This window comes from Taudactylus pleione, unplaced genomic scaffold (genome assembly GCF_031769625.1).
Source record: "Taudactylus pleione unplaced genomic scaffold, aTauple2 ptg000560l, whole genome shotgun sequence".
Lineage (NCBI taxonomy): Eukaryota > Metazoa > Chordata > Amphibia > Anura > Myobatrachidae > Taudactylus > Taudactylus pleione.
Genome location: NW_028284962.1, coordinates 3,817,307 through 3,838,652, shown reverse-complemented (window position 1 = coordinate 3,838,652; position 21,346 = coordinate 3,817,307).

Genomic DNA, 21,346 nt, shown 5'->3' with positions numbered 1-21,346 from the left:
ATCACTTGGTGGTGTGTGTCAATTCTGTTATGGCATGGTGTGACTCGGTAGCGTGAGCATTTTTATGCATCTTTTTACCATCAAATGCATCTGAATCATACAGCAAATCAATTTGATAGCACAAGCAGCTTTTGCTGATGAAAACAATATGCAGCATGCCTATAATCTGTGAGCCAGTTCAAGTGTTTCAGCATGTTTTATGTTACATAACACTAATAGCGACTAAAACACTTTAACGTAGTGATTTTCTTGAAAGTACACCTGTACTGGATCACAGAACATAGGCATGCTGCATATCATTTTAATCTGCAGAAGCAGATTGTTCTAATAAGATGCATTTTAGGGTAAAAAGATGCTTTAAAATATGCACAATGCTACTAAGTCACACAGCACTCCTATGACCTTAGACTCAAAACATTTCTCTCAACATCCTATCACTTGACATTTCTGCTATACAGTAGACATTGTATTGTACACATAACAGGGGGCAAGTTTCACATAATGAGAGATCATGTTAGGTTCAATACTTTTAAAATACACTACTTTGTACTTCCCTTCTCCATTCCTCTCTTTGTATGGCCACCCAAGTTCCTAAACCACCTCCCCCCACCATCACACAATTACTATTCATCTGCATTGAGCTCATTATATGGCTCACCAACACCCCACCTTCTTTTGCTTATATTCAATGCTGCTGCATGCTGAGCCTGCTATTGACACTTTACACATTGTCTGCTTTAATTGCATACTTCACATCACATACACAACAGGTGAAGCTCTCCACACGGACAGACTGTGTAGGCTAGTGGGTATGGTCTGTGCTTTGTACTTTGAGGGTTTGGGTTCGAATCATGGAAGGGGAGTTTTTTTTCCTTTTCTTTTTATTCTTTATTATTAGATTAAAAATAAATCACTTGGTGGTGTGTGTCAATTCTGTTATGACATGGTGTGACTCAGTAGCGCGAGCATTTTTATGCATCTTTTTACCTTCAAATGCATCTGAATCATACAGCAAATCAATTTGATAGCACAAGCAGTTTTTGCTGATGAAAACAATATGCAGCATGCCTATAATCTGTGAGCCAGTTCAGGTGTTTCTGCATGTTTTATGTTACATAACACTCATAGCGACTATAACACTTTAACATAGTGATTTTCTTGAAAATACACCTGTACTGGAACACAGAACATAGGCATCCTGCATATCATTTTAATCTGCAGAAGCAGATTGTTCTAATAAGATGCATTTTAGGGTAAAAGGATGCATGAAAATATGCACAATGCTACCAAGTCACACAGCACTCCTATGACCTTAGACTCAAAACATTTCTCTCAAAATCCTATCACTTGACATTTCTGCTATACAGTAGACATTGTATTGTACACATAACAGGGGGCAAGTTTCACATAATGAGAGATAATGTTAGGTTCAATACTTTTAAAATACACTACTTTGTACTTCCCTTCTCCATTCCTCTCTTTGTATGGCCACCCAAGTTCCTAAACCACCTCCCCCCACCATCACACAATTACTATTCATCTGCATTGAGCTCATTATATGGCTCTCCAACACCCCACCTTCTTTTGCTTCTATTCAATGCTGCTGCATGCTGAGCCTGCTATTGACACTGTACACATTGTCTGCTTTAATTGCATACTTCACATCACATACACAACAGGTGAAGCTCTCCACATGGACAAACTGTGTAGGCTAGTGGGTATGGTCTGTACTTTGTATCTTGAGTGTTGGGGTTCGAATCATGGAAGGTGAGTTTTTTTTCCTTTTCTTTTTAATCTTTATTATTAGATTAAAAATAAATCACTTGGTGGTGTGTGTCAATTCTGTTATGGCATGGTGTGACTCGGTTGAGCGACCATTTTTATGCATCTTTTTACCTTCAAATGCATCTGAATCATACAGCAAATCAATTTAATAGCACAAGCAGCTTTTGCTGATGAAAACAATATGCAGCACGCCTATAATCTGTGAGCCAGTTCTGGTGTTTCTGCATGTTTTATGTTACATAACACTAAAAGCGACTATAACACTTTAAAATAGTGATTTTCTTGAAAATACACCTGTACTGGATCACAGAACATAGGCATGCTGCATATCATTTTAATCTGCAGAAGCAGATTGTTCTAATAAGATGCATATTAGGGTAAAAAGATGCATTAAAATATGCACAATGCTACCAAGTCACACAGCACTCCTATGACCTTAGACTCAAAACATTTCTCTCAACATCCTATCACTTGACATTTCTGCTATACAGTAGACATTGTATTGTACACATAACAGGGGGCAAGTTTCACATAATGAGAGATCATGTTAGGTTCAATACTTTTAAAATACACTACTATGTACTTCCCTTCTCCATTCCTCTCTTTGTATGGCCACCCAAGTTCCTAAACCACCTCCCCCCACCATCACACAATTACTATTCATCTGCATTGAGCTCATTATATGGCTCACCAACACCCCACCTTCTTTTGCTTCTATTCAATGCTGCCGCATGCTGAGCCTGCTATTGACACTGTACACATTGTCTGCTTTAATTGCATACTTCACATCACATACACAACAGGTGAAGCTCTCCACACGGACAGACTGTGTAAGCTAGTGGGTATGGTCTGTACTTTGTACCTTGAGGGTTGGGGTTCGAATCATGGAAGGGGAGTTTTTTTTCCTTTTCTTTTTATTCTTTATTATTAGATTAAAAATAAATCACTTGGTGGTGTGTGTCAATTCTGTTATGGCATGGTGTGACTCGGTAGCGCGAGCATTTTTATGCATCTTTTTACCGTCAAATGCATCTGAATCATACAGCAAATCAATTTGATAGCACAAGCAGCTTTTGCTGATGAAAACAATATGCAGCATGCCTATAATCTGTGAGCCAGTTCAAGTGTTTCAGAATGTTTTATGTTACATAACACTAATAGCGACTATAACACTTTAACGTAGTGATTTTCTTGAAAGTACACCTGTACTGGATCACAGAACATAGGCATGCTGCATATCATTTTAATCTGCAGAAGCAGATTGTTCTAATAAGATGCATTTTAGGGTAAAAAGATGCTTTAAAATATGCACAATGCTACCAAGTCACACAGCACTCCTATGACCTTAGACTCAAAACATTTCTCTCAACATCCTATCACTTGACATTTCTGCTATACAGTAGACATTGTATTGTACACATAACAGGGGGCAAGTTTCACATAATGAGAGATCATGTTAGGTTCAATACTTTTAAAATACACTACTTTGTACTTCCCTTCTCCGTTCCTCTCTTTGTATGGCCACCCAAGTTCCTAAACCACCTCCCCCCACCATCACACAATTACTATTCATCTGCATTGAGCTCATTATATGGCTCACCAACACCCCACCTTCTTTTGCTTCTATTCAATGCTGCCGCATGCTGAGCCTGCTATTGACACTGTACACATTGTCTGATTTAATTGCATACTTCACATCACATAAACAACAGGTGAAGCTCTCCGCATGGATAGACTGTGTAGGCTAGTGGGTATGGTCTGTGCTTTGTACTTTGAGGGTTGGGGTTTGAATCTTGGAAGGGGAGTTTTTTTTCCTTTTCTTTTTAATCTTTATTATTAGATTAAAAATAAATCACTTGGTGGTGTGTGTCAATTCTGTTATGGCATGGTGTGACTCGGTAGCGCGAGCATTTTTATGCATCTTTTTACCTTCAAATGATACTGAATCATACAGCAAATCAATTTGATAGCACAAGCAGCATTTGCTGATGAAAACAATATGCAGCATGCCTATAATCTGTGAGCCAGTTCAGGTGTTTCTGCATGTTTTATGTTACATAACACTAATAGCGACTATAACACTTTAACATAGTGATTTTCTAGAAAATACACCTGAACTGGATCACAGAACAAAGGCATCCTGCATATCATTTTAATCTGCAGAAGCATTGTTCTAATAAGATGCATATTAAGGTAAATAGATGCATTAAAATATGCACGATGCTACCAAGTCACACAGCACTCCTATGACCTTAGACTCAAAACATTTCTCTCAACATCCTATCACTTGACATTTCTGCAATACAGTAATCATTGTATTGTACACAGAACAGGGGGCATGCTTCACATAATGAGAGATCATGTTAGGTTCAATACTTTTAAAATACACTACTTTGTACTTCCCTTCTCCATTCCTCTCTTTGTATGGCCACCCAAGTTCCTAAACCACCTCCCCCCACCATCACACAATTACTATTCATCTGCATTGAGCTCATTATATGGCTCACCAACACCCCACCTTCTTTTGCTTCTATTCAATGCTGCTTCATGCTGAGCCTGCTATTGACACTTTACACATTGTCTGCTTTAATTGCATACTTCACATCACATACACAACAGGTGAAACTCTCCACACGGACAGACTGTGTAGGCTAGTGGGTATGGTCTGTGCTTTGTACTTTGAGGGTTTGGGTTCGAATCATGGAAGGGGAGTTTTTTTTCCTTTTCTTTTTATTCTTTATTATTAGATTAAAAATAAATCACTTGGTGGTGTGTGTCAATTCTGTTATGACATGGTGTGACTCAGTAGCGCGAGCATTTTTATGCATCTTTTTACCTTCAAATGCATCTGAATCATACAGCAAATCAATTTGATAGCACAAGTAGTTTTTGCTGATGAAAACAATATGCAGCATGCCTATAATCTGTGAGCCAGTTCAGGTGTTTCTGCATGTTTTATGTTACATAACACTCATAGCGACTATAACACTTTAACATAGTGATTTTCTTGAAAATACACCTGTACTGGATCACAGAACATAGGCATCCTGCATATCATTTTAATCTGCAGAAGCAGATTGTTCTAATAAGATGCATTTTAGGGTAAAAGGATGCATGAAAATATGCACAATGCTACCAAGTCACACAGCACTCCTATGACCTTAGACTCAAAACATTTCTCTCAAAATCCTATCACTTGACATTTCTGCTATACAGTAGACATTGTATTGTACACATAACAGGGGGCAAGTTTCACATAATGAGAGATCATGTTAGGTTCAATACTTTTAAAATACACTACTTTGTACTTCCCTTCTCCATTCCTCTCTTTGTATGGCCACCCAAGTTCCTAAACCACCTCCCCCCACCATCACACAATTACTATTCATCTGCATTGAGCTCATTATATGGCTCACCAACACCCCACCTTCTTTTGCTTATATTCAATGCTGCTGCATGCTGAGCCTGCTATTGACACTTTACACATTGTCTGCTTTAATTGCATACTTCACATCACATACACAACAGGTGAAGCTCTCCACACGGACAGACTGTGTAGGCTAGTGGGTATGGTCTGTGCTTTGTACTTTGAGGGTTTGGGTTCGAATCATGGAAGGGGAGTTTTTTTTCCTTTTCTTTTTATTCTTTATTATTAGATTAAAAATAAATCACTTGGTGGTGTGTGTCAATTCTGTTATGACATGGTGTGACTCAGTAGCGCAAGCATTTTTATGCATCTTTTTACCTTCAAATGCATCTGAATCATACAGCAAATCAATTTGATAGCACAAGCAGTTTTTGCTGATGAAAACAATATGCAGCATGCCTATAATCTGTGAGCCAGTTCAGGTGTTTCTGCATCTTTTATGTTACATAACACTCATAGCGACTATAACACTTTAACATAGTGATTTTCTTGAAAATACACCTGTACTGGATGACAGAACATAGGCATCCTGCATATCATTTTAATCTGCAGAAGCAGATTGTTCTAATAAGATGCATTTTAGGGTAAAAGGATGCATGAAAATATGCACAATGCTACCAAGTCACACAGCACTAATATGACCTTAGACTCAAAACATTTCTCTCAAAATCCTATCACTTGACATTTCTGCTATACAGTAGACATTGTATTGTACACATAACAGGGGGCAAGTTTCACATAATGAGAGATAATGTTAGGTTCAATACTTTTAAAATACACTACTTTGTACTTCCCTTCTCCATTCCTCTCTTTGTATGGCCACCCAAGTTCCTAAACCACCTCCCCCCACCATCACACAATTACTATTCGTCTGCATTGAGCTCATTATATGGCTCTCCAACACCCCACCTTCTTTTGCTTCTATTCAATGCTGCTGCATGCTGAGCCTGCTATTGACACTGTACACATTGTCTGCTTTAATTGCATACTTCACATCACATACACAACAGGTGAAGCTCTCCACATGGACAGACTGTGTAGGCTAGTGGGTATGGTCTGTACTTTGTATCTTGAGTGTTGGGGTTCGAATCATGGAAGGTGAGTTTTTTTTCCTTTTCTTTTTAATCTTTATTATTAGATTAAAAATAAATCACTTGGTGGTGTGTGTCAATTCTGTTATGGCATGGTGTGACTCGGTTGAGCGACCATTTTTATGCATCTTTTTACCTTCAAATGCATCTGAATCATACAGCAAATCAATTTAATAGCACAAGCAGCTTTTGCTGATGAAAACAATATGCAGCACGCCTATAATCTGTGAGCCAGTTCTGGTGTTTCTGCATGTTTTATGTTACATAACACTAAAAGCGACTATAACACTTTAAAATAGTGATTTTCTTGAAAATACACCTGTACTGGATCACAGAACATAGGCATCCTGCATATCATTTTAATCTGCAGAAGCAGATTGTTCTAATAAGATGCATATTAGGGTAAAAAGATGCATTAAAATATGCACAATGCTACCAAGTCACACAGCACTCCTATGACCTTAGACTCAAAACATTTCTCTCAACATCCTATCACTTGACATTTCTGCTATACAGTAGACATTGTATTGTACACATAACAGGGGGCAAGTTTCACATAATGAGAGATCATGTTAGGTTCAATACTTTTAAAATACACTACTTTGTACTTCCCTTCTCCATTCCTCTCTTTGTATGGCCACCCAAGTTCCTAAACCACCTCCCCCCACCATCACACAATTACTATTCATCTGCATTGAGCTCATTATATGGCTCACCAACACCCCACCTTCTTTTGCTTCTATTCAATGCTGCCGCATGCTGAGCCTGCTATTGACACTGTACACATTGTCTGCTTTAATTGCATACTTCACATCACATACACAACAGGTGAAGCTCTCCACACGGACAGACTGTGTAAGCTAGTGGGTATGGTCTGTACTTTGTACCTTGAGGGTTGGGGTTCGAATCATGGAAGGGGAGTTTTTTTTCCTTTTCTTTTTATTCTTTATTATTAGATTAAAAATAAATCACTTGGTGGTGTGTGTCAATTCTGTTATGGCATGGTGTGACTCGGTAGCGCGAGCATTTTTATGCATCTTTTTACCGTCAAATGCATCTGAATCATACAGCAAATCAATTTGATAGCACAAGCAGCTTTTGCTGATGAAAACAATATGCAGCATGCCTATAATCTGTGAGCCAGTTCAAGTGTTTCAGAATGTTTTATGTTACATAACACTAATAGCGACTATAACACTTTAACGTAGTGATTTTCTTGAAAGTACACCTGTACTGGATCACAGAACATAGGCATGCTGCATATCATTTTAATCTGCAGAAGCAGATTGTTCTAATAAGATGCATTTTAGGGTAAAAAGATGCTTTAAAATATGCACAATGCTACCAAGTCACACAGCACTCCTATGACCTTAGACTCAAAACATTTCTCTCAACATCCTATCACTTGACATTTCTGCTATACAGTAGACATTGTATTGTACACATAACAGGGGGCAAGTTTCACATAATGAGAGATCATGTTAGGTTCAATACTTTTAAAATACACTACTTTGTACTTCTCTTCTCCGTTCCTCTCTTTGTATGGCCACCCAAGTTCCTAAACCACCTCCCCCCACCATCACACAATTACTATTCATCTGCATTGAGCTCATTATATGGCTCACCAACACCCCACCTTCTTTTGCTTCTATTCAATGCTGCCGCATGCTGAGCCTGCTATTGACACTGTACACATTGTCTGATTTAATTGCATACTTCACATCACATAAACAACAGGTGAAGCTCTCCACATGGATAGACTGTGTAGGCTAGTGGGTATGGTCTGTGCTTTGTACTTTGAGGGTTGGGGTTTGAATCTTGGAAGGGGAGTTTTTTTTCCTTTTCTTTTTAATCTTTATTATTAGATTAAAAATAAATCACTTGGTGGTGTGTGTCAATTCTGTTATGGCATGGTGTGACTCGGTAGCGCGAGCATTTTTATGCATCTTTTTACCTTCAAATGATACTGAATCATACAGCAAATCAATTTGATAGCACAAGCAGCATTTGCTGATGAAAACAATATGCAGCATGCCTATAATCTGTGAGCCAGTTCAGGTGTTTCTGCATGTTTTATGTTACATAACACTAATAGCGACTATAACACTTTAACATAGTGATTTTCTAGAAAATACACCTGTACTGGATCACAGAACAAAGGCATCCTGCATATCATTTTAATCTGCAGAAGCATTGTTCTAATAAGATGCATATTAAGGTAAATAGATGCATTAAAATATGCACGATGCTACCAAGTCACACAGCACTCCTATGACCTTAGACTCAAAACATTTCTCTCAACATCCTATCACTTGACATTTCTGCTATACAGTAGACATTGTATTGTACACATAACAGGGGGCAAGTTTCACATAATGAGAGATCATGTTAGGTTCAATACTTTTAAAATACACTACTTTGTACTTCCCTTCTCCGTTCCTCTCTTTGTATGGCCACCCAAGTTCCTAAACCACCTCCCCCCACCATCACACAATTACTATTCATCTGCATTGAGCTCATTATATGGCTCACCAACACCCCACCTTCTTTTGCTTCTATTCAATGCTGCCGCATGCTGAGCCTGCTATTGACACTGTACACATTGTCTGATTTAATTGCATACTTCACATCACATAAACAACAGGTGAAGCTCTCCACATGGAAAGACTGTGTAGGCTAGTGGGTATGGTCTGTGCTTTGTACTTTGAGGGTTGGGGTTTGAATCTTGGAAGGGGAGTTTTTTTTCCTTTTCTTTTTAATCTTTATTATTAGATTAAAAATAAATCACTTGGTGGTGTGTGTCAATTCTGTTATGGCATGGTGTGACTCGGTAGCGCGAGCATTTTTATGCATCTTTTTACCTTCAAATGATACTGAATCATACAGCAAATCAATTTGATAGCACAAGCAGCATTTGCTGATGAAAACAATATGCAGCATGCCTATAATCTGTGAGCCAGTTCAAGTGTTTCTGCATGTTTTATGTTACATAACACTAATAGCGACTATAACACTTTAACATAGTGATTTTCTAGAAAATACACCTGTACTGGATCACAGAACAAAGGCATCCTGCATATCATTTTAATCTGCAGAAGCATTGTTCTAATAAGATGCATATTAAGGTAAATAGATGCATTAAAATATGCACGATGCTACCAAGTCACACAGCACTCCTATGACCTTAGACTCAAAACATTTCTCTCAACATCCTATCACTTGACATTTCTGCAATACAGTAAACATTGTATTGTACACAGAACAGGGGGCATGCTTCACATAATGAGAGATCATGTTAGGTTCAATACTTTTAAAATACACTACTTTGTACTTCCCTTCTCCATTCCTCTCTTTGTATGGCCACCCAAGTTCCTAAACCACCTCCCCCCACCATCACACAATTACTATTCATCTGCATTGAGCTCATTATATGGCTCACCAACACCCCACCTTCTTTTGCTTCTATTCAATGCTGCTTCATGCTGAGCCTGCTATTGACACTTTACACATTGTCTGCTTTAATTGCATACTTCACATCACATACACAACAGGTGAAACTCTCCACACGGACAGACTGTGTAGGCTAGTGGGTATGGTCTGTGCTTTGTACTTTGAGGGTTTGGGTTCGAATCATGGAAGGGGAGGTTTTTTTCCTTTTCTTTTTATTCTTTATTATTAGATTAAAAATAAATCACTTGGTGGTGTGTGTCAATTCTGTTATGACATGGTGTGACTCAGTAGCGCGAGCATTTTTATGCATCTTTTTACCTTCAAATGCATCTGAATCATACAGCAAATCAATTTGATAGCACAAGTAGTTTTTGCTGATGAAAACAATATGCAGCATGCCTATAATCTGTGAGCCAGTTCAGGTGTTTCTGCATGTTTTATGTTACATAACACTCATAGCGACTATAACACTTTAACATAGTGATTTTCTTGAAAATACACCTGTACTGGATCACAGAACATAGGCATCCTGCATATCATTTTAATCTGCAGAAGCAGATTGTTCTAATAAGATGCATTTTAGGGTAAAAGGATGCATGAAAATATGCACAATGCTACCAAGTCACACAGCACTCCTATGACCTTAGACTCAAAACATTTCTCTCAAAATCCTATCACTTGACATTTCTGCTATACAGTAGACATTGTATTGTACACATAACAGGGGGCAAGTTTCACATAATGAGAGATAATGTTAGGTTCAATACTTTTAAAATACACTACTTTGTACTTCCCTTCTCCATTCCTCTCTTTGTATGGCCACCCAAGTTCCTAAACCACCTCCCCCCACCATCACACAATTACTATTCATCTGCATTGAGCTCATTATATGGCTCTCCAACACCCCACCTTCTTTTGCTTCTATTCAATGCTGCTGCATGCTGAGCCTGCTATTGACACTGTACACATTGTCTGCTTTAATTGCATACTTCACATCACATACACAACAGGTGAAGCTCTCCACATGGACAGACTGTGTAGGCTAGTGGGTATGGTCTGTACTTTGTACCTTGAGGGTTGGGGTTCGAATCATGGAAGGTGAGTTTTTTTTCCTTTTCTTTTTAATCTTTATTATTAGATTAAAAATAAATCACTTGGTGGTGTGTGTCAATTCTGTTATGGCATGGTGTGACTCAGTTGCGGGAGCATTTTTATGCATCTTTTTACCTTCAAATGCATCTGAATCATACAGCAAATCAATTTGATAGCACAAGCAGCTTTTGCTGATGAAAACAATATGCAGCATGCCTATAATCTGTGAGCCAGTTCAAGTGTTTCAGAATGTTTTATGTTACATAACACTAATAGCGACTATAACACTTTAACGTAGTGATTTTCTTGAAAGTACACCTGTACTGGATCACAGAACATAGGCATGCTGCATATCATTTTAATCTGCAGAAGCAGATTGTTCTAATAAGATGCATTTTAGGGTAAAAAGATGCTTTAAAATATGCACAATGCTACCAAGTCACACAGCACTCCTATGACCTTAGACTCAAAACATTTCTCTCAACATCCTATCACTTGACATTTCTGCTATACAGTAGAAATTGTATTGTACACATAACAGGGGGCAAGTTTCACATAATGAGAGATCATGTTAGGTTCAATACTTTTAAAATACACTACTTTGTACTTCCCTTCTCCATTCCTCTCTTTGTATGGCCACCCAAGTTCCTAAACCACCTCCCCCCCATCACACAATTACTATTCATCTGCATTGAGCTCATTATATGGCTCACCAACACCTCACCTTCTTTTGCTTCTATTCAATGCTGCTTCATGCTGAGCCTGCTATTGACACTTTACACATTGTCTGCTTTAATTGCATACTTCACATCACATACACAACAGGTGAAACTCTCCACACGGACAGACTGTGTAGGCTAGTGGGTATGGTCTGTGCTTTGTACTTTGAGGGTTTGGGTTCGAATCATGGAAGGGGAGTTTTTTTCCTTTTCTTTTTATTCTTTATTATTAGATTAAAAATAAATCACTTGGTGGTGTGTGTCAATTCTGTTATGACATGGTGTGACTCAGTAGCGCGAGCATTTTTATGCATCTTTTTACCTTCAAATGCATCTGAATCATACAGCAAATCAATTTGATAGCACAAGTAGTTTTTGCTGATGAAAACAATATGCAGCATGCCTATAATCTGTGAGCCAGTTCAGGTGTTTCTGCATGTTTTATGTTACATAACACTCATAGCGACTATAACACTTTAACATAGTGATTTTCTTGAAAATACACCTGTACTGGATCACAGAACATAGGCATCCTGCATATCATTTTAATCTGCAGAAGCAGATTGTTCTAATAAGATGCATTTTAGGGTAAAAGGATGCATGAAAATATGCACAATGCTACCAAGTCACACAGCACTCCTATGACCTTAGACTCAAAACATTTCTCTCAAAATCCTATCACTTGACATTTCTGCTATACAGTAGACATTGTATTGTACACATAACAGGGGGCAAGTTTCACATAATGAGAGATCATGTTAGGTTCAATACTTTTAAAATACACTAATTTGTACTTCCCTACTCCATTCCTCTCTTTGTATGGCCACCCAAGTTCCTAAACCACCTCCCCCCACCATCACACAATTACTATTCATCTGCATTGAGCTCATTATATGGCTCTCCAACACCCCACCTTCTTTTGCTTCTATTCAATGCTGCTGCATGCTGAGCCTGCTATTGACACTGTACACATTGTCTGCTTTAATTGCATACTTCACATCACATACACAACAGGTGAAGCTCTCCACACGGACAGACTGTGTAGGCTAGTGGGTATGGTCTGTACTTTGAACCTTGAGGGTTGGGGTTCGAATCATGGAAGGTGAGTTTTTTTTCCTTTTCTTTTTAATCTTTATTATTAGATTAAAAATAAATCACTTGGTGGTGTGTGTCAATTCTGTTATGACATGGTGTGACTCAGTTGCGGGAGCATTTTTATGCATCTTTTTACCGTCAAATGCATCTGAATCATACAGCAAATCAATTTGATAGCACAAGCAGCTTTTGCTGATGAAAACAATATGCAGCATGCCTATAATCTGTGAGCCAGTTCAAGTGTTTCAGAATGTTTTATGTTACATAACACTAATAGCGACTATAACACTTTAACGTAGTGATTTTCTTGAAAGTACACCTGTACTGGATCACAGAACATAGGCATGCTGCATATCATTTTAATCTGCAGAAGCAGATTGTTCTAATAAGATGCATTTTAGGGTAAAAAGATGCTTTAAAATATGCACAATGCTACCAAGTCACACAGCACTCCTATGACCTTAGACTCAAAACATTTCTCTCAACATCCTATCACTTGACATTTCTGCTATACAGTAGACATTGTATTGTACACATAACAGGGGGCAAGTTTCACATAATGAGAGATCATGTTAGGTTCAATACTTTTAAAATACACTACTTTGTACTTCCCTTCTCCATTCCTCTCTTTGTATGGCCACCCAAGTTCCTAAACCACCTCCCCCCACCATCACACAATTACTATTCATCTGCATTGAGCTCATTATATGGCTCACCAACACCCCACCTTCTTTTGCTTCTATTCAATGCTGCTTCATGCTGAGCCTGCTATTGACACTTTACACATTGTCTGCTTTAATTGCATACTTCACATCACATACACAACAGGTGAAACTCTCCACACGGACAGACTGTGTAGGCTAGTGGGTATGGTCTGTGCTTTGTACTTTGAGGGTTTGGGTTCGAATCATGGAAGGGGAGTTTTTTTTCCTTTTCTTTTTATTCTTTATTATTAGATTAAAAATAAATCACTTGGTGGTGTGTGTCAATTCTGTTATGACATGGTGTGACTCAGTAGCGCGAGCATTTTTATGCATCTTTTTACCTTCAAATGCATCTGAATCATACAGCAAATCAATTTGATAGCACAAGTAGTTTTTGCTGATGAAAACAATATGCAGCATGCCTATAATCTGTGAGCCAGTTCAAGTGTTTCAGCATGTTTTATGTTACATAACACTCATAGCGACTATAACACTTTAACATAGTGATTTTCTTGAAAATACACCTGTACTGGATCACAGAACATAGGCATGCTGCATATCATTTTAATCTGCAGAAGCAGATTGTTCTAATAAGATGCATTTTAGGGTAAAAGGATGCATGAAAATATGCACAATGCTACCAAGTCACACAGCACTCCTATGACCTTAGACTCAAAACATTTCTCTCAAAATCCTATCACTTGACATTTCTGCTATACAGTAGACATTGTATTGTACACATAACAGGGGGCAAGTTTCACATAATGAGAGATCATGTTAGGTTCAATACTTTTAAAATACACTAATTTGTACTTCCCTACTCCATTCCTCTCTTTGTATGGCCACCCAAGTTCCTAAACCACCTCCCCCCACCATCACACAATTACTATTCATCTGCATTGAGCTCATTATATGGCTCACCAACACCCCACCTTCTTTTGCTTATATTCAATGCTGCTGCATGCTGAGCCTGCTATTGACACTTTACACATTGTCTGCTTTAATTGCATACTTCACATCACATACACAACAGGTGAAGCTCTCCACACGGACAGACTGTGTAGGCTAGTGGGTATGGTCTGTGCTTTGTACTTTGAGGGTTTGGGTTCGAATCATGGAAGGTGAGTTTTTTTTCCTTTTCTTTTTAATCTTTATTATTAGATTAAAAATAAATCACTTGGTGGTGTGTGTCAATTCTGTTATGGCATGGTGTGACTCGGTTGAGCGACCATTTTTATGCATCTTTTTACCTTCAAATGCATCTGAATCATACAGCAAATCAATTTAATAGCACAAGCAGCTTTTGCTGATGAAAACAATATGCAGCACGCCTATAATCTGTGAGCCAGTTCTGGTGTTTCTGCATGTTTTATGTTACATAACACTAAAAGCGACTATAACACTTTAAAATAGTGATTTTCTTGAAAATACACCTGTACTGGATCACAGAACATAGGCATGCTGCATATCATTTTAATCTGCAGAAGCAGATTGTTCTAATAAGATGCATTTTAGGGTAAAAAGATGCTTTAAAATATGCACAATGCTATCAAGTCACACAGCACTCCTATGACCTTAGACTCAAAACATTTCTCTCAACATCCTATCACTTGACATTTCTGCTATACAGTAGAAATTGTATTGTACACATAACAGGGGGCAAGTTTCACATAATGAGAGATCATGTTAGGTTCAATACTTTTAAAATACACTACTTTGTACTTCCCTTCTCCATTCCTCTCTTTGTATGGCCACCCAAGTTCCTAAACCACCTCCCCCCCATCACACAATTACTATTCATCTGCATTGAGCTCATTATATGGCTCACCAACACCTCACCTTCTTTTGCTTCTATTCAATGCTGCTTCATGCTGAGCCTGCTATTGACACTTTACACATTGTCTGCTTTAATTGCATACTTCACATCACATACACAACAGGTGAAACTCTCCACACGGACAGACTGTGTAGGCTAGTGGGTATGGTCTGTGCTTTGTACTTTGAGGGTTTGGGTTCGAATCATGGAAGGGGAGTTTTTTTCCTTTTCTTTTTATTCTTTATTATTAGATTAAAAATAAATCACTTGGTGGTGTGTGTCAATTCTGTTATGACATGGTGTGACTCAGTAGCGCGAGCATTTTTATGCATCTTTTTACCTTCAAATGCATCTGAATCATACAGCAAATCAATTTGATAGCACAAGTAGTTTTTGCTGATGAAAACAATATGCAGCATGCCTATAATCTGTGAGCCAGTTCAGGTGTTTCTGCATGTTTTATGTTACATAACACTCATAGCGACTATAACACTTTAACATAGTGATTTTCTTGAAAATACACCTGTACTGGATCACAGAACATAGGCATCCTGCATATCATTTTAATCTGCAGAAGCAGATTGTTCTAATAAGATGCATTTTAGGGTAAAAGGATGCATGAAAATATGCACAATGCTACCAAGTCACACAGCACTCCTATGACCTTAGACTCAAAACATTTCTCTCAAAATCCTATCACTTGACATTTCTGCTATACAGTAGACATTGTATTGTACACATAACAGGGGGCAAGTTTCACATAATGAGAGATCATGTTAGGTTCAATACTTTTAAAATACACTAATTTGTACTTCCCTACTCCATTCCTCTCTTTGTATGGCCACCCAAGTTCCTAAACCACCTCCCCCCACCATCACACAATTACTATTCATCTGCATTGAGCTCATTATATGGCTCTCCAACACCCCACCTTCTTTTGCTTCTATTCAATGCTGCTGCATGCTGAGCCTGCTATTGACACTGTACACATTGTCTGCTTTAATTGCATACTTCACATCACATACACAACAGGTGAAGCTCTCCACACGGACAGACTGTGTAGGCTAGTGGGTATGGTCTGTACTTTGAACCTTGAGGGTTGGGGTTCGAATCATGGAAGGTGAGTTTTTTTTCCTTTTCTTTTTAATCTTTATTATTAGATTAAAAATAAATCACTTGGTGGTGTGTGTCAATTCTGTTATGGCATGGTGTGACTCAGTTGCGGGAGCATTTTTATGCATCTTTTTACCGTCAAATGCATCTGAATCATACAGCAAATCAATTTGATAGCACAAGCAGCTTTTGCTGATGAAAACAATATGCAGCATGCCTATAATCTGTGAGCCAGTTCAAGTGTTTCAGAATGTTTTATGTTACATAACACTAATAGCGACTATAACACTTTAACGTAGTGATTTTCTTGAAAGTACACCTGTACTGGATCACAGAACATAGGCATGCTGCATATCATTTTAATCTGCAGAAGCAGATTGTTCTAATAAGATGCATTTTAGGGTAAAAAGATGCTTTAAAATATGCACAATGCTACCAAGTCACACAGCACTCCTATGACCTTAGACTCAAAACATTTCTCTCAACATCCTATCACTTGACATTTCTGCTATACAGTAGACATTGTATTGTACACATAACAGGGGGCAAGTTTCACATAATGAGAGATCATGTTAGGTTCAATACTTTTAAAATACACTACTTTGTACTTCCCTTCTCCATTCCTCTCTTTGTATGGCCACCCAAGTTCCTAAACCACCTCCCCCCACCATCACACAATTACTATTCATCTGCATTGAGCTCATTATATGGCTCACCAACACCCCACCTTCTTTTGCTTCTATTCAATGCTGCTTCATGCTGAGCCTGCTATTGACACTTTACACATTGTCTGCTTTAATTGCATACTTCACATCACATACACAACAGGTGAAACTCTCCACACGGACAGACTGTGTAGGCTAGTGGGTATGGTCTGTGCTTTGTACTTTGAGGGTTTGGGTTCGAATCATGGAAGGGGAGTTTTTTTTCCTTTTCTTTTTATTCTTTATTATTAGATTAAAAATAAATCACTTGGTGGTGTGTGTCAATTCTGTTATGACATGGTGTGACTCAGTAGCGCGAGCATTTTTATGCATCTTTTTACCTTCAAATGCATCTGAATCATACAGCAAATCAATTTGATAGCACAAGTAGTTTTTGCTGATGAAAACAATATGCAGCATGCCTATAATCTGTGAGCCAGTTCAAGTGTTTCAGCATGTTTTATGTTACATAACACTCATAGCGACTATAACACTTTAACATAGTGATTTTCTTGAAAATACACCTGTACTGGATCACAGAACATAGGCATGCTGCATATCATTTTAATCTGCAGAAGCAGATTGTTCTAATAAGATGCATTTTAGGGTAAAAGGATGCATGAAAATATGCACAATGCTACCAAGTCACACAGCACTCCTATGACCTTAGACTCAAAACATTTCTCTCAAAATCCTATCACTTGACATTTCTGCTATACAGTAGACATTGTATTGTACACATAACAGGGGACAAGTTTCACATAATGAGAGATCATGTTAGGTTCAATACTTTTAAAATACACTAATTTGTACTTCCCTACTCCATTCCTCTCTTTGTATGGCCACCCAAGTTCCTAAACCACCTCCCCCCACCATCACACAATTACTATTCATCTGCATTGAGCTCATTATATGGCTCACCAACACCCCACCTTCTTTTGCTTATATTCAATGCTGCTGCATGCTGAGCCTGCTATTGACACTTTACACATTGTCTGCTTTAATTGCATACTTCACATCACATACACAACAGGTGAAGTTCTCCACACGGACAGACTGTGTAGGCTAGTGGGTATGGTCTGTGCTTTGTACTTTGAGGGTTTGGGTTCGAATCATGGAAGGGCAGTTTTTTTTCATTTTCTTTTTATTCTTTATTATTAGATTAAAAATAAATCACTTGGTGGTGTGTGTCAATTCTGTTATGGCATGGTGTGACTCGGTAGCGTGAGCATTTTTATGCATCTTTTTACCATCAAATGCATCTGAATCATACAGCAAATCAATTTGATAGCACAAGCAGCTTTTGCTGATGAAAACAATATGCAGCATGCCTATAATCTGTGAGCCAGTTCAAGTGTTTCAGCATGTTTTATGTTACATAACACTAATAGCGACTAAAACACTTTAACGTAGTGATTTTCTTGAAAGTACACCTGTACTGGATCACAGAACATAGGCATGCTGCATATCATTTTAATCTGCAGAAGCAGATTATTCTAATAAGATGCATATTAGGGTAAAAAGATGCTTTAAAATATGCACAATGCTACTAAGTCACACAGCACTCCTATGACCTTAGACTCAAAACATTTCTCTCAACATCCTATCACTTGACATTTCTGCTATACAGTAGACATTGTATTGTACACATAACAGGGGGCAAGTTTCACATAATGAGAGATCATGTTAGGTTCAATACTTTTAAAATACACTACTTTGTACTTCCCTTCTCCATTCCTCTCTTTGTATGGCCACCCAAGTTCCTAAACCACCTCCCCCCACCATCACACAATTACTATTCATCTGCATTGAGCTCATTATATGGCTCACCAACACCCCACCTTCTTTTGCTTATATTCAATGCTGCTGCATGCTGAGCCTGCTATTGACACTTTACACATTGTCTGCTTTAATTGCATACTTCACATCACATACACAACAGGTGAAGCTCTCCACACGGACAGACTGTGTAGGCTAGTGGGTATGGTCTGTGCTTTGTACTTTGAGGGTTTGGGTTCGAATCATGGAAGGGGAGTTTTTTTTCCTTTTCTTTTTATTCTTTATTATTAGATTAAAAATAAATCACTTGGTGGTGTGTGTCAATTCTGTTATGACATGGTGTGACTCAGTAGCGCGAGCATTTTTATGCATCTTTTTACCTTCAAATGCATCTGAATCATACAGCAAATCAATTTGATAGCACAAGCAGTTTTTGCTGATGAAAACAATATGCAGCATGCCTATAATCTGTGAGCCAGTTCAGGTGTTTCTGCATGTTTTATGTTACATAACACTCATAGCGACTATAACACTTTAACATAGTGATTTTCTTGAAAATACACCTGTACTGGATCACAGAACATAGGCATCCTGCATATCATTTTAATCTGCAGAAGCAGATTGTTCTAATAAGATGCATTTTAGGGTAAAAGGATGCATGAAAATATGCACAATGCTACCAAGTCACACAGCACTCCTATGACCTTAGACTCAAAACATTTCTCTCAAAATCCTATCACTTGACATTTCTGCTATACAGTAGACATTGTATTGTACACATAATAGGGGGCAAGTTTCACATAATGAGAGATAATGTTAGGTTCAATACTTTTAAAATACACTACTTTGTACTTCCCTTCTCCATTCCTCTCTTTGTATGGCCACCCAAGTTCCTAAACCACCTCCCCCCACCATCACACAATTACTATTCATCTGCATTGAGCTCATTATATGGCTCTCCAACACCCCACCTTCATTTGCTTCTATTCAATGCTGCTGCATGCTGAGCCTGCTATTGACGCTGTACACATTGTCTGCTTTAATTGCATACTTCACATCACATACACAACAGGTGAAGCTCTCCACATGGACAGACTGTGTAGGCTAGTGGGTATGGTCTGTACTTTGTATCTTGAGTGTTGGGATTCGAATCATGGAAGGTGAGTTTTTTTTCCTTTTCTTTTTAATCTTTATTATTAGATTAAAAATAAATCACTTGGTGGTGTGTGTCAATTCTGTTATGGCATGGTGTGACTCGGTTGAGCGACCATTTTTATGCATCTTTTTACCTTCAAATGCATCTGAATCATACAGCAAATCAATTTAATAGCACAAGCAGCTTTTGCTGATGAAAACAATATGCAGCACGCCTATAATCTGTGAGCCAGTTCTGGTGTTTCTGCATGTTTTATGTTACATAACACTAAAAGCGACTATAACACTTTAAAATAGTGATTTTCTTGAAAATACACCTGTACTGGATCACAGAACATAGGCATCCTGCATATCATTTTAATCTGCAGAAGCAGATTGTTCTAATAAGATGCATATTAGGGTAAAAAGATGCATTAAAATATGCACAATGCTACCAAGTCACACAGCACTCCTATGACCTTAGACTCAAAACATTTCTCTCAACATCCTATCACTTGACATTTCTGCTATACAGTAGACATTGCATTGTACACATAACAGGGGGCAAGTTTCACATAATGAGAGATCATGTTAGGTTCAATACTTTTAAAATACACTACTTTGTACTTCCCTTCTCCATTCCTCTCTTTGTATGGCCACCCAAGTTCCTAAACCACCTCCCCCCACCATCACACAATTACTATTCATCTGCATTGAGCTCATTATATGGCTCACCAACACCCCACCTTCTTTTGCTTCTATTCAATGCTGCCGCATGCTGAGCCTGCTATTGACACTGTACACATTGTCTGCTTTAATTGCATACTTCACATCACATACACAACAGGTGAAGCTCTCCCCACGGACAGACTGTGTAAGCTAGTGGGTATGGTCTGTACTTTGTACCTTGAGGGTTGGGGTTCGAATCATGGAAGGGGAGTTTTTTTTCCTTTTCTTTTTATTCTTTATTATTAGATTAAAAATAAATCACTTGGTGGTGTGTGTCAATTCTGTTATGGCATGGTGTGACTCGGTAGCGCGAGCATTTTTATGCATCTTTTTACCGTCAAATGCATCTGAATCATACAGCAAATCAATTTGATAGCACAAGCAGCTTTTGCTGATGAAAACAATATGCAGCATGCCTATAATCTTTGAGCCAGTTCAAGTGTTTCAGAATGTTTTATGTTACATAACACTAATAGCGACTATAACACTTTAACGTAGTGATTTTCTTGAAAGTACACCTGTACTGGATCACAGAACATAGGCATGCTGCATATCATTTTAATCTGCAGAAGCAGATTGTTCTAATAAGATGCATTTTAGGGTAAAAAGATGCTTTAAAATATGCACAATGCTACCAAGTCACACAGCACTCCTATGACCTTAGACTCAAAACATTTCTCTCAACATCCTATCACTTGACATTTCTGC